The 14,203-nt window shown below is 33.8% G+C and overlaps 1 protein-coding gene and 1 long non-coding RNA gene across 5 annotated transcripts in view; both read left to right on the top strand.

Moving 5' to 3' along the window:
* LOC125686146 (uncharacterized) overlaps window positions 1-2,181 on the top strand; it is a 28,667-nt gene extending 26,486 nt beyond the window's left edge. The window contains exons 2-3 of the long non-coding RNA XR_007373681.1: window positions 930-1,079; window positions 2,151-2,181. This is a non-coding gene — a long non-coding RNA (uncharacterized LOC125686146). The remainder of the gene's footprint in view (window positions 1-929; window positions 1,080-2,150) is intronic.
* IL1RAPL1 (interleukin 1 receptor accessory protein like 1) overlaps window positions 1-14,203 on the top strand; it is a 694,430-nt gene that overhangs the window by 123,529 nt on the left and 556,698 nt on the right. The window lies entirely within an intron of this gene.

Raw genomic sequence — 14,203 nt, 5'->3', positions numbered from 1 at the left:
GTTAGTCTTGATCAGTAATTCTGGCCTAAAAATTTCTAACAAATATTATGGACTTGGACTTTACATGTTTTCATATTCCACATTGTTTTCATTTACAAATATTTCTGAGGAGAGTGAGAATTTACATATATATGCATGGTTGATGCCTCTGCAATTTCTTTTTTTTCCTGTTACCCCTTCTTGAGTAGGAAAATAAGAAGGGAATGGAACAATAAAAATCAAGTTGCTTTTGAAATGAATAACCAGAGAGATCTTGGAACTGGCTAATTAGTGGACAAGTTTGTTTTCTCCCTTTTACTAACTTGTAATTTGCATATAATATTTAAATTGTAAGCATACTATTCAAATAGAGAAGAATTTGTAAAATGCTGGAAATAAGAGAAGGGCACTCTGAGCACTTCCACGTGGGTTCCCTATTGCTATGGAAACTAGGTAGTGATATATTCCTCTTACTTTGACTCCAGGAGGAAAGGAAATACTATATGGTTTCAGAGAAAGAAATGAATTAAAGAAGTAATGATTATAGGAAAATTTCTAATCTTTAGCTGAGTGACACGAGAATGCAGTCTTTGTTAACTTCGGTGGCATATCTGATATACAAATTCTTCTGGCTTTTTGTGGTCTTTTGGTGAAGGATTTTCTAGGTGCTTTAAACTTTACAAGGAAAAGCAGGAAATAGAAGGATATGAATTTTATATGAGGTCTGGAATTATCTTGCTTTAAATTTTTTTTTTTTCCCTATGAAATATCTGCAGGCATTAAAGCTTCATGGTTCTTTTGAACATGGTAGGAGAAATCATTTAAAACTAATAGGTTTGCTCTTGAATCTTTTTCTTTTCCTTTAGGTTATAGGTCTCTAGGATAATCCCAAATCCTGCATTATGTTGATGTTTTATTTTTTTTTTCTTTTCTTCTCCTGAACATCCAAGCTAACTGTTGTTTAACTTCAACTGGACTATCCTTCCTGAAAGGAAATAAATTTTTCCCTGCTGAAGATTTTCTTCTATATGATAACGTCCATCTTGGAATTTGAATAGCATGTGTATGGCTTCTTACTGTTCAGCAACACTGAAAGCCCAGTAAGTGGTAAACATGGCTGGCAAGCTCTGCTAGCAAACTATAAAGACCTTGCATTTTTGTTTTCATTTCTTTAGCATATGAGTAAAACGCCTACTTTCTAACACTGTATCTTCTGATTTAAATTGAGCATATTACATATCAGTGACAAGCAGTGAAGTAGAGCGGTGGCAATTGTACACTTTAGAAAGCTATTAGTATTAATATTAGACTTTAGTATTTAATATCTATAATTTTCTCCAGGGTTCTTCTGGAGGTGTTGGTTTTAGAGGTTAAGATCCTAAAAATAGTGCATAAAAATAATTCTCATTTCATTTGAAGCTTCTACTAGTTATTTAAAGTCATATAATAAAGTTGCTTAATCTTCCATGGAATGGTTGGAACTTTCCATTTGACTGTGAAGTACGTTGTGTGAGTTACAATTTGCATGAAAATATTTTTGTTAAGTTTCTAACAGAAATCTTTCGTAGTGGCCAAAAAAGTTGAGAAAGCAATTTTTTTTAAAGTAGAGAATTCTAGACTAATGGCCACAGGTTATTCTAGTATAATCAGAGCATCTGAGATTTAATTTTCAATTTTACAATTATCTTCTCTTTATTCTTGATTATTCATTTTTACCTGTAATCATGTTGGCAATGAATGTTGGCCATTCTCATAATGATGAAAGAAAGGAAAAAGGCTTTTTTGTATAAAAATTTTGAAACTTGAGTCCCAGCCTTGAAGACAGCAAAAAAAAAAAAAAAAAAAAAAAAAAAAAAAAAAAAATATATATATATATATATATATATATATATATATATATCTTAACACTGAAATCTTAGATCTGTTTGTTCCTTTCAGGAATGTTACATAAAATGATTGAAATGATAAGCTAAACAGTTGCTGACATAGAGTTTCTTTTACAATATTAAAAATACAAAAAAAAAAAAAAAAAAAAAACCCAAAAGAAAAAACAGAACATACTTTTCTTCAAGATAGGATTTGTTCAAAATCACAGAGAGGAGATGAGGAGAGAGGTAAGGTAAAAGGATATAACAGAAATCACGAGACAGAGTTTATTTTCCTCCAAATAGGTAGAGGTTCTACAGCTGAAGCTTGAGGATCTGGGGTGATAGGTAAGCAGTATTATTATGTTTTCAATTCATATGACAGACTAAAATATAAATTCTATTAATTTTAAACATCTTTCTGAAACAAATAATTGTCATCAATTAATAAAACGATTTTCAAAAGACAGGCAATTCACCTTAAAAGCCCTGTTGTGTATTGGTATGTGGTTCTTTTCAATCTTAGTTTTGGAAAGAAAATAGATGTAGTGGATTTTAGAAGGATTTGTATTTGATTAGCTGTGATGGTCTATATGAATACAGGAAATATGACAGATTCCAAAGTGAAATGGATGTAGAATTCTTCTCAAAGATAATTACTATGATTTTTAATTTAAAAAAGCACCAAAATAATTTTATTTGTTGTTTACCTTAAGCAATTGAAATAAATAGTTCAAAAATTACATATTTACTGAAAATGAGCTTCAAATTCAGTTCAAACAAATGGCATTTCTACATTTAAAAAACTATGTAAAGTACATTGGATAAATTATCAATTGGATGATTTGTGGTTTAATGGCAGAATTTTAAGTGTGTTCTGTAAGCTCTCAGGCTAATTTCCCTAAAGAACTTCTTAATAAGTGGACAAATTGTCCGAAAAAGAAGATAAGGAGGATAATATAATTAATTGAAACATGTCCAGGAGGTAAAAGTTAGTATTCTCACTCCTTAAAAAAAAAAAAAGACATCACTAATTATTTACAGAGCAAATAAATTGGAATCATTTTGAGGCTGGTGGTGAAAAGCAAATATTTTCTGCCAAAATTTGTAATCAGTTAAAAGTCACCCGGCAAAGTGTTTTGCCAGCTTTAATATTTAAAAAGGTGCAAAAATTGAAATAATTTGTCCTACAGGTGTGAAAAAGTTTGAACTTCATGTAAGCTTCCAAGTATGTTTAAGAAGACAAGAAACCTAGCTATTTAAACGCTAACCTCTGATCAAATACCATATGAATGATTAATTCAGTGTACTATACATATGTGATTAGTTTAGCACATCTTTTAAAAATGAAAAGTTTTCGTTACTGACCAGTCTTTCTTGTCCCATTGAGCTCACTGTTGGTTTTGCGTTGAAACTCCTTATCAGAGAAGCCTGGTAGCTTTGTAGGTTCATCAGTTCTGTGTAGTCCCATCCATTGCAGTTTCAAGTATTAATTTAATTTTTTTCAGATTTCAGTTTGTTTTTTTCTACCTGTTGGAGTAAGCTGAGACTTTGAAATAACGTGGTGGAAGAACTGTTTGTTTTGTGATTTGAAAGGGGCAGGAGAAACTGCTTACAACAGAGAAGTGGCTTATTTTGGAGGAGTACACCATTATCTCTTGTAAAGTCAATGTCTCCTGCTTTATCTCTTTCACCTTCTTGTAACGCTATTGACCTGAAAAGAATCGAGATGAACTCTTAAGTCTCTTGTGGACGAAGCAGAGAAGCATCTTGAACACGGTTTAAAAAATAAACGAAAATACTGACTGCCATAGTACCTTAAGTTCTAAGAATGGCTTGCTACTCATTAGATTGTGATTTTAACAAATGGTCTTTTAGATGAGGTCCCCCAGGTGGAACCTGTGACCATACAGCAAGATTCAAACATGGTGAAATCATAAACTATACTACATGTACTCTACTGCAGATACTCATACTTTTACTGGATACTTTACATCAACACTGTAACCAGACTACTGTCAAGGAAGCTTCATAGTGTACCTATGCACTGGGTATCCCTTCTTGTCTTTAAAAATCGTTAGTAGCTTTTACACAGGGCTTTTAGTTGTGTTATGGCATTTGGATTAGTAATTAAACAGTCTTTTTGGATAAATTTGAATTTTTGTATCCTAATCAGGTTCCCAGGTTTCTAAAGTACTGTGGTAAAAATATTTTCTGCCAGACTTCTATTGCTGTAGATCCTTTCAAGTAATATTTTTACATTACTTCAGTTCCTCTTTTGGTAGTACATCAAATGGTCAAACTCTGCTGGGAACCTAACTGAAATTGCCACCTCTTTTCTACACACTGTGCTCCCTTTTGACTTATTCATTGATCTCTCATTTATGTTTTGTATTTCTTCATTTCTGTTTTCTGTTGCCTCCATTTTGACTCCTTGTCTTTATTTTCCCTTTCATTACTTTTCTTTTTTTTTTTTTTTTTTTTTTTTTTGGTAGTTCTTTCCTCTCCTTTCTTTCTGGGTAGACCACTCAGTCTGGATCCACTGGAAAATATTCCTCTTTCTTTCTTATAATCCTACATAGTATCTGTAAATTGTTGGTTGTTCACCTGTATTTTTAGCAATTTTTAATTTTAATAAGTGTTTTTAAATACTTCTATTACATGTAACTGTATCTGTGTGACTGTGATCCATAACATAAACATAAGTATGGAAGAATATGAATTTATTTTGTAGTCAATATGAAAGTGTGTATTATAATTTCACTGTGTATTCTTAGCCCTAATGAACATACTGCATATCACGAAATGACTGAAGGTCGCACAGTAAAATGCAGTTCTGCAATCACTATAACACTCCATGAAGTAAAACAAGTCATATATGCAGGTTTTATGAAAAATGCACATTCAGTAACTGAGCCATCATATATATACCTGTTCTGAGTAAGTAGGGGAGAATGAGAGAAAGTAGGAAAAGGGGGATCTCCACATAACATTGCCCTAAACTGTCCCAGATAAAGTGGATACAAATGTACTGACTGCTAATAGATTGAGTCTGCAGGATAATCTCTTTGTAGTCAGAGTTGAGCTCTTCAAGCCTCTTGCACCGAGGATAAGTTACGTTAATAAAAATTCTATTAAAGATAAAGAAAGTTATCTCCAGGATTCTGACACATCTGGATGGATGAGTGAATACATTTAATCCTGTAATCCCTGCCCTAATTGACAACAATAGAGTTTTAGTTGCTGTCATTTTTGCCTCGATGTATTAAATACTGAGAATTTTATTCAACAGAGCAGTAGCATTCTTCATAGCTGTAAATAGTTGCCTGTCTTATTAATTCATGTAAGTCTATAGGGCTTTTCCTCAGAGGCAGTGGAAAGAGTTTCTCTTGGTGTTTTACCTTTATCCCAGTAGTGATTTTTTTCCTATTTAGGCACCATGTGTTGATTGCAATATTTTTTAATATCTGATTATCATAGAATTACCACTCCCATATGATCACCTTGGCACGTTTTTTTCCCATGTTTTGCCCAGCAAATTCAACAGCAGTGCTGGCCTGCATAGCAGGATTAATTACCTTTGGTGTACTATTGCCTTCCTGCCTCCCTTTGCTGAGAAAGAGATCTGCAGTCATAACAACACATAGAAGTGCAGGACTCACAAGTTCTCCCCCTCGACCTTAATCTGGTACATGAATGTGAATATGTAAGTCAGTGTAGTAAGGTAGATTGGTAACATTTGGTAACTGCTGACATTTTTTTTCTGAAGCAGAATTGTTGCTTTTGTCTAGTTAGTGGTAGCAATATATGTAAGTTAAAAAATGAAAACAAACAAGTACACAAAATGTATTTGCTAAACAAAAACCTGAATACTGGTGGATTTTTTTTTTTGCTGTGGCAATATCCTTACAGATGACTGAATATTTGACTTTTTTTTTTTTACTGCAAGAAACGGAAGCAGTGAGTTCTTTTAAGGGCAAGTTGTATTTAAGAACTTGTGTTACTTAGGGCCTGTGACAGACCCTAAAACTAGTCAGATTGCTTGTGATACCATTTTCCCAGCTCTAAAATGATTTTAAGAAAATGAAGAGATTGAATAAGAAAAGAAGAACATTAGTTACATGCAAGCTGAAGAAAAAAACACAAAGATAGGGAAAAGCCAAGAGAAGCAGAGGAAAATCTGAAACGGTTACAACATTTGATATGTTGAGTGTAATCCCAGCATCCTTATCATTTCTGGTAATTAATTTGTAGCTTCACATATTTAAACTACTATTCAGTGTTTGATGAATCAAAGGTTGTTAATATATATGTTTATACTTTTTAGAAGATTTTTTTTAGTGCTTAGAAATTAATTTCTAATTTTTAATGTATTTTTAAGTGCTTGCACTGTATATCTGTATGTTATTTTATAGACTAGTTGCAATACAGTGATCATGATGATTTAGCTATTTATTGAAAAATGTCTGGAATTGCCATTCTCTCTGGCACTGTGCAGAGTGAATGTCCCTTGGAAGTGAGGGACTTTTTCTTACATTGATCAGGAAGGGGAGGCTGCCATAATTTGATTTATGATGTGAAAGATTTTCTGAAAAGTTGTTTAAAACAACAAAGGAAAATAAAATTCCAAATTAATTATTAAGAGGGTATTGCATGAATAGCAAGCTACGTAATGTTGGATGCACTGTTGTTTCTAATGTCAGGTGCAAGGTGACCTGATAGTGGCCTTTCAGAATCTAAAGCAGAGCTACAGGAAAGAAGAGGACAGACTCTTTAGTGATAGAACAAGATTCTCTGGTGATAGAACAAGGGAAAGTGGCTTCAAGCTTAAAGAGGGTAGATTTAGGTTTGAAATAAGGAAAAGTATTTTCCAGTGAGGGTGGTGAGGCACTGAAACAGGTTGCCAAGATGTGTGATTAGTGCCTTGCCCCTGGAGTCTTTCAAGGACCAGGACCTGGGCACCCTGATTTAGCTATGCATGTCCTGTTCATTGCAGGGGAGTTGGACTAGATGACCTTTAAAGGTCCCTTCCATCTCTAAGGATTCTGTGATTCTGTATTAGAATATAGTGTTCATATAATAGAATATTTTAACAGAAACAGAAATCAATAATTTAATTGAAACCTTTTAGTAGAAATAGAATATTTTAATACACTTCCTGTACAATCTCAGTTCCTTAATAAATACATCTGAGTACTTCTGAACCAAAACGCATGCTGTATATTCATTCTATTACTTATGAGAGTCAACATTAAAGTGTCTAATTAATGTTTTGAATAAATATTATTAAGAGTTTCACAAGAGTATAATAAACAAGAGATGAAGCATCTTCTTTGTCTGATAAAGAAGATGCTTCATATTTGCAAGATAAAGGAATTTAAGCAAAACCTATAGTTTTGTTTCCCAAATATGTAGGAACTTCTATCAATCTGTCCAAGTGATTCAGGACTGATCTCACACGATTGATGAACTGTTTAACTTCTATTCCTGCTTATTCTTTTGATAGTTTACTTAAGTTACCTGAAGAATTTTCAGTCTGCATCAATTTCTTCCAGTACCTTCCATAGTAAAGGCTGTTACTGGTCATAAATGGACAGAGATCGCCTCCACATTTTGGGGCTGAACAAGCTATTTCCTTCTAAAGTTCTGATAGTTAAAAAGAAAATATGACGTATTATATCATGTGATATTTCCAGGCTTCTGTATCTTTCATACTCTAATTTTTTTTTCAGGGGAAACCTAATTCCTCTTCCCTTGTTTTAAAAATGTAGCCTGCCTCTAACATTGCAGACAAAAACTTTAAAAGGCAAACAATTCTCTCTAATGCTGATGTGGAACTGTGAGCTAGAGCTTTTGACTTATGTATTAAACTCTGTAGAGAACAGTAAAACAAATAAGGTAAAGTCACCGTGCTGCCCTGAAGTACTTAAATGGATGGAAGATCTCAAATGCCAACATAAAGGAAGTTCAGTATAGTCTAGGGGGCACACCTACAAGTCTAAAGATTTTAGGCACGTTACAGAACCGGAAATAAATAGTTGGAACAGCTGAGGGAATTGGAGTTGTTCAGTCTGGAGAAGAGGAGGCTCAGGGGAGATCTTATTGCCTTCTACAGTTCCCTGAAAGGAGGTTGTGATGAGGTGATGGTCAGCCTCTTCTCCCATATTACAGCGATAGGATAAGAGGTGAAGGGCTCAAGTTGAACCAGATGTTGTTCAGATTGAATATTAGGAAAAATTTCTTCTCAGAGGGAGTTATGATATACAGCTATAGGCTGCCCAGGGAGGTGGTGGAGTCTCTGTCTGTGGAGGTGTTCAAGAAATGTGGAGATGTGGCACTGAGGGACATGTTTAGTGGGCAGTGTTGGTGGTAGGTGGATGATTGGACTGGATGATCTTGGAACTAGTTTCCAACTTTATGATTTTATGTTTCTCTGTGATCTGAAATGGGTAGAAGTGAACTGATTGGTGATGGAGTACAATTATATGCAGTGTTGTATAGTGGAAGTGCAAAATATTTTTTATTTTAAATTATAATATTGGATAATGCACTATCAAAAGTAGTATCACTGAGGATTCCAGCATGGTACTGAAGAGGCTAACTCTATTGCTTTAATTGAGCAGGATTTTTACTTCACACAAGCATTTGAAATATAGTCCTTTGTCGCTGCTGCTGCTACTGCTTTCTCACTTCACTTTTTTTTTTTCTCTTTCCTCTTAAGGTGTTGTGTCCTTCAAATTGTTATGCTTTTACTCTGTTTTCTAAACACAATTCTTTGGTTTCATGGAGTGCAATGTGGCTTAAGTAAAGAGAAGAACAACAAAAGCATTTCTGCCAGAGGAATCAATGAAAAATATTAGCCTCAAGAAGTAACTGTTTTTAATAACAAAGAAAGAATCAGTCAGATTGAAATTCAAAGCTGAGGCAAAGAAAAAGACTTGTTGAGTTTTTTGCAGTAGATGGCATTTCTGTAAAAGCTGAACAGTACAATTTTCTATCAGAAATATCACAGACACTAGCATCTGATATATCTTTCAGTGGCAATGCTGAACATGGAACTTTTTTCTCTAGCATAGCTTATGATGTTAATTTCAAGTATTCAAAGGCTGTCTAGAAGCTGTTTTATCATATCTTTCTACTATTGTCAGTGTTTGCAGTATCCATTAGGGTATGAATATATCAGTGAGCTGCCTTCAGTTCCTTCAAGTTTTATGTATCTATTTATTTATTTGTTTATCCTTCGAAAACAGTTGAATTATATTGATTTTGGTCCTGTCTTCACATTATATGTATAGAGCTCAGTCTGTTGTTCTAACCACCAGGTGGTGTTCCCCAGGGGAGGCTCATTCTTCTTAGAGTCAGTCATTTCTCTCCAGTCAAATGCAGGAAGTGCTACACCTTGTAGCATTCATGGTTATGTTTGTCTACTGTCCAACATAAACATGACTGCTACCTGACCTTAGAAGAGCTTTTGCATTAGCTTTGATCAAACTGTACGCACTGCATGATGAGTACAGTATATTTTGATATTGACATGAATGTTTGAAGTCATACGCTAAAGTCAGTCTACAATAAATATTTGTTTCATTGCTCTCTGAGGTCAATAAAAAGATGTTCATAGGCTTCACTGAGGTAGTATCCCATGATAAAATTCATGTTCTTGAAGTAATAATGAAGATCTTAACTTTGGAAAGAATTCAGTCTAGGTTTTTAGTAAACCCAATTTGACACTAAAAATTATGTTCAGCCTTGATGCTTTTTCCACCTGAAAGGGCTCATTGAACGTTATTGAAAAGCAAGTACTTTACTAAGTGGAAAAGTGCAGCATGGTGCTTTTAAGTTAATTTATTATGAGAAAAATATATCATTCTCCAGACCTCAAGTTTTCTGTTTTAATACAGTAGCAAGTGAAAGATTTTAAGATATTCATAGCTACTGTTGAACAGTAACTGCTATCAATTTTTCTCTATTTTTTTTTCCAAATTAATTTTCATATATAAGCATTTATATTCTTTCCGATGGAGAAATTTGTTGGAAAATCTCCCAATAAAATACAAGGATACTTCAAAGGCTTCAATAAATTCTTATAATCTGTCTTGTTACTGTTTTCATTATTTTGAGGGGCATTTAGATTAACCGTAGAAGCAAATTTCAGTTTGCCAAATTTATTCTGAAAATTATGCTTTCTGACATTAAGCATATATTTTTGTGAAGGGTTAGGATGGTTGTAGAATAGGTGGAAATGTTGAGAAGAGAAAGGCAATAAATACCACTAGTAAATGCTGCTGAAGTAATAAATACTTCTAGAAAAAAAATATTGTATGGCTAAATATATTGCTTGGTGAGTAAAATTCCTCAATTTCCTAGCAGCTAAACTAAAGTCTGTTGAAAATCAATGTTGTGCCCTTCAGTGGATGCACGGTCAGGCCCTTCAAATCAACTGTGACATCTTAAGGTAAAAGTGGGAAGCAGTTATCTCAGTGAAAAGGCCTTAAGTAAAATAAATTTTCTTTCATTATTTGTCTTCATAGACATCTGTAAAATAAATAACCATTTTTTTTTAATTGATTTCACTCATTGAAAATGCCCCCATATTATCAATGCTAGAAAGAAGTATTAAAAATTAATATACAAACAGGAGGAAAAAAAAATAAATAACAGGCACTGATTGGTGTACCAGCAGTTAAAAGAGAGAGCTTGGCATCTTACTTTTGCACATTGATTTATGCAAAATTATTATGGTTGACATGAGTACTTAAAGATAATTTAAGGTTCAGTTTTGCCTGCTAAATGAAGTCCTTCAGAATGTATTCACTAAAATACTTGAGAGTTCTTTTCCTGCAGATTTGCTTCTTTGTTTTTTGTTTTGTTATTGTTCATTTCGGTATTTTTGTTGTTGTTGTTAGTTGGGTGGGTGGGTTTCGATTTTTTTTTAGAAAGTACTTAAACTACTTTTCCTTTGCTTTCATTAGTTGGATATTTGTAGTTCGCAATCCTTGTGCCAAAGAATCCTTTAAGAATGTGAAACCAAAAAATTAGAGAAACCTGTTGCTAGATTTCTAGTCTTTAAAGAGACTTGGATGTTTCATACTTCGAGCAATTAAGAATGACTGTCAAAGACTGTAGTGTCTTCATAAGCATTGATGAAAATACAGTATTTTTCAAAAGATGCTGATATTGCCTGCAATTTCACCATCATGTGGTTATGTATTTACATACTTAAGGATAACCATGGTATGCTGAGCTTCTTATTTTTCAGTTGATGCAGAAATGTAATGTTTTTATACCCCTTTATAAATATATATTGCCACTTCACAGTCTGCATTTAGCAAGTGTATTTTCTTGTGCCAAAATGATTTTTAAAGGGAAACATGTTGCATTTTATGTTATTTTACTGTCTATCTCAAAAGTATAAGAAGAGCGATGAAGTAAGTAAAAGGGTTGGAGGGATAAAAAAAAAAACAGCAATGCTCATTTTTGATGAAGGGACTTCTGGCAGTATGAGTGAATAAATACCTACTTGTGTTAGTCTGTCCTGCCTGAACTATAAAATGTCATTCGTTTCATTTTATTTGTCACAAACCGTTCATTTAGTATTATGAGCATTAAGTGTGACTTGAGTCGTTATTCATCACAGCTAAGTACCCGAAAGGACACATGTAAATGATGTATGCTGTACTGAATTTTTATACAGCGGGTATGAAACAAATGCACTCTAAGATCAAACGTATACATGTCCAAAAAGTGAAAATAAAGCAAACTGTTCAGTTTTTCATTAGCAGACATTAATATTCAGATTATTTCTGTATGTCACCATAAGACTGTAAGGGAATTTATACTCATTTTTGACTAGGAAATATGTAAGGACATTGTATGTATAATAGAAAGATAATAAGATAATAGTGCTTGAGGTCTTGTCCTAGCTCATTATGTGCTGCCATTTTTGGGTATCTTACATTTTCTTCTTCATTCATCCGTGACTCACTGCTCAAAAAAGCCTACTGTTGTGTCAGTAATGTAGATATATTTTTTTCTCACTCTCTTGGCACAAAGAGCATGTGGGAGTTAAGCTATGAATATTTATTTCCTAATAGGTTTCACTGTATCAGTGAAATGCATGTAATAATGCTCAAGATTATTTTTTTTCCCCCTTTCCGGAAGTCTGAGAAGTAATACTGAGAAATGTATAAGCAGTGTAATCTATCTGCTCATAAATGTATGAGCAGATAAATAGATGGAAATATACAGGTTTGGCTAGGAAAATAGGAGTGCCAACAAAAGGGGAAAGAGAGAGATCCTGTTAACACATCCTGGTGGTAGATGTTTTCTTATATGAGTTGCAAGCAAACTGCAAGGAAAATTCAACCTGAGGTTTATCACTGTGCTTGGATTCCAGTTTGAAGGATATAACTGGCCATGAGAGTGGTGCCTGCAAAGGCATATTGTTTTTCTCAGGATCTTCCAGTCAAGACCACTGTGTTTGCTACTATATTATGTATCAATAATTTGATCAAGTGCTTTTCCATACATAGTTTCTGTTGCAGCTTCTGGTTTCAAGAGATTTCAAGAGGTTCTTCCAGAGTAATCAGATTCTACCACTTCTCCCAGTGCCCTTGTTTCAGAAAGGCATTTTATAGCAGTGGGACCACTTGTTAACAGTTACGATTGTCTACTTCATGAAGAAAGTTCTTACCCTACTAACACTGACAGATGGTGGAGTCATGAATTACAACATTTTGAAATGGCCATCTTTTCTATGAAGTGTGGAGGCCAGAAACACTGTGGAAGGTACTAATCATCAGAAATGGGATCTTTTTGGGTTACAAAAACTTTATAGTCTCTCCTAGATTCCTAGGAAAATCATATGATTTACATTATCTTTGGCACTTCTGAGACTTGTTTTTTCCTTGCTCACAGGACACTCCTGGTGTCGGTAGAATGTCAGTCTGTCACCATGGTATCAGTAGAGCCAGTGCAGACTGTCTTTGTAGTGTATGGTGTGCAACTGCATTCAGAAATTACTTCTTTTGAGAGCACTCCTTTTCCCCTAGAAGTGTTCCACTGAAGCAAAGGGGCAGCAGTCAGGATAAGCTAGCTTCATTTCTGGTGTCCAACCTCAACCTTAAAATCAGTACTTACGCAATAAATGTAGATCAAACTAATAAAGCAGGTCAGTGTTCCTATTCAATGGGATGTCAGTGAGATGAAATTCAGCATTATCTAATGTGTAGATGGTTCATCTGTTATATGGAGGTTTTGCATTTTGTGTTTTAGAGTTTGATCGGTGTAATTTTGCTGACTTTTTCGAAAGTCATAAAATCAGCCACTACTGTCGCTTTGGTTTTATTTAATTTGATGAAATGTTTCTCTATTCTCCTTTCCTTCCCATACTGATCAAAGAAGAAAGATGACTTCTATATATTTTTTATCACACTATTTTATGCAAAAATGCTGTAAAGACTTCAGTCATTGCAGTTCTGAAGCTAAAAAGAGACTTGTAGCATACTGCCTGGGGGAAAAAAAAAAAAAGGGAGGTTTGCTGTGTGTTGTGTCTTAATATTTGCAAATCTCTTATAAAATACATTGCATTGTAAATTCAGAGGACGTAGAGATCTTAGACTTGTGATTCATCTTAGAATTACCAACTTCTCCATGAATTTTACTCTTTATCACTAGTATCCATACTTGTGTAGATTTTTTTTTTCCATATATTTCTACTTTGTTCTCAATAATAAGAAAGATAAAGGAATGACAGGCCTATAGTGACAGATATTTTTGGAAGAAAAAAGGCTTTCACCATCACATATATTTTTTATTGTATCAGTATCTACTTGATGTGTTGTCTACAATGCTGGTATGAGCGATTAGTTCCTGGTGCAGTATGCATATATCCTCTGAAAATGGGCAAAATCCATCTTTTATTTTGGGAAAAGAGAACATAATTTTTTTTAAAAAGCTGTATGTTGTCCATGTAATTTTGTAAATAACTGAATGAAACAGGTTATAAAATACCGAAAGAAAATATTCTTGAATAATCAATGATGTCGATAAAACAAATAACACAATTCCTTGGGAAAGTTATCAAATCAACGAGGAAAAAGTAACTAGTAGAAGAAGAAGCATGAAAGAATGACATTAGAAAAAGATGTGGAGAAAGAAGTAATATTTTCCATTTCATTTGTTTCTGGACTAGTAGAAGGCTGTGAACTAAGTCTTTTCTTCCAAGAAAATTCAGTATTACTTACGGTCTTTGTAATCATTTGGTGAATTCATCTAAGTGGCAACAATACTCCATTCAGCATGAATTGCAATAACTGAATGGGTAAAATTCACTGATAATAGGAGTAGTTTTGTGTTCA

Source organism: Lagopus muta, chromosome 1 (genome assembly GCF_023343835.1).
Source record: "Lagopus muta isolate bLagMut1 chromosome 1, bLagMut1 primary, whole genome shotgun sequence".
Classification (NCBI taxonomy): Eukaryota; Metazoa; Chordata; class Aves; order Galliformes; family Phasianidae; genus Lagopus; species Lagopus muta.
Note: the sequence above shows the minus strand (reverse complement) of the source record. Positions and strands in the feature narration are given on the sequence as shown.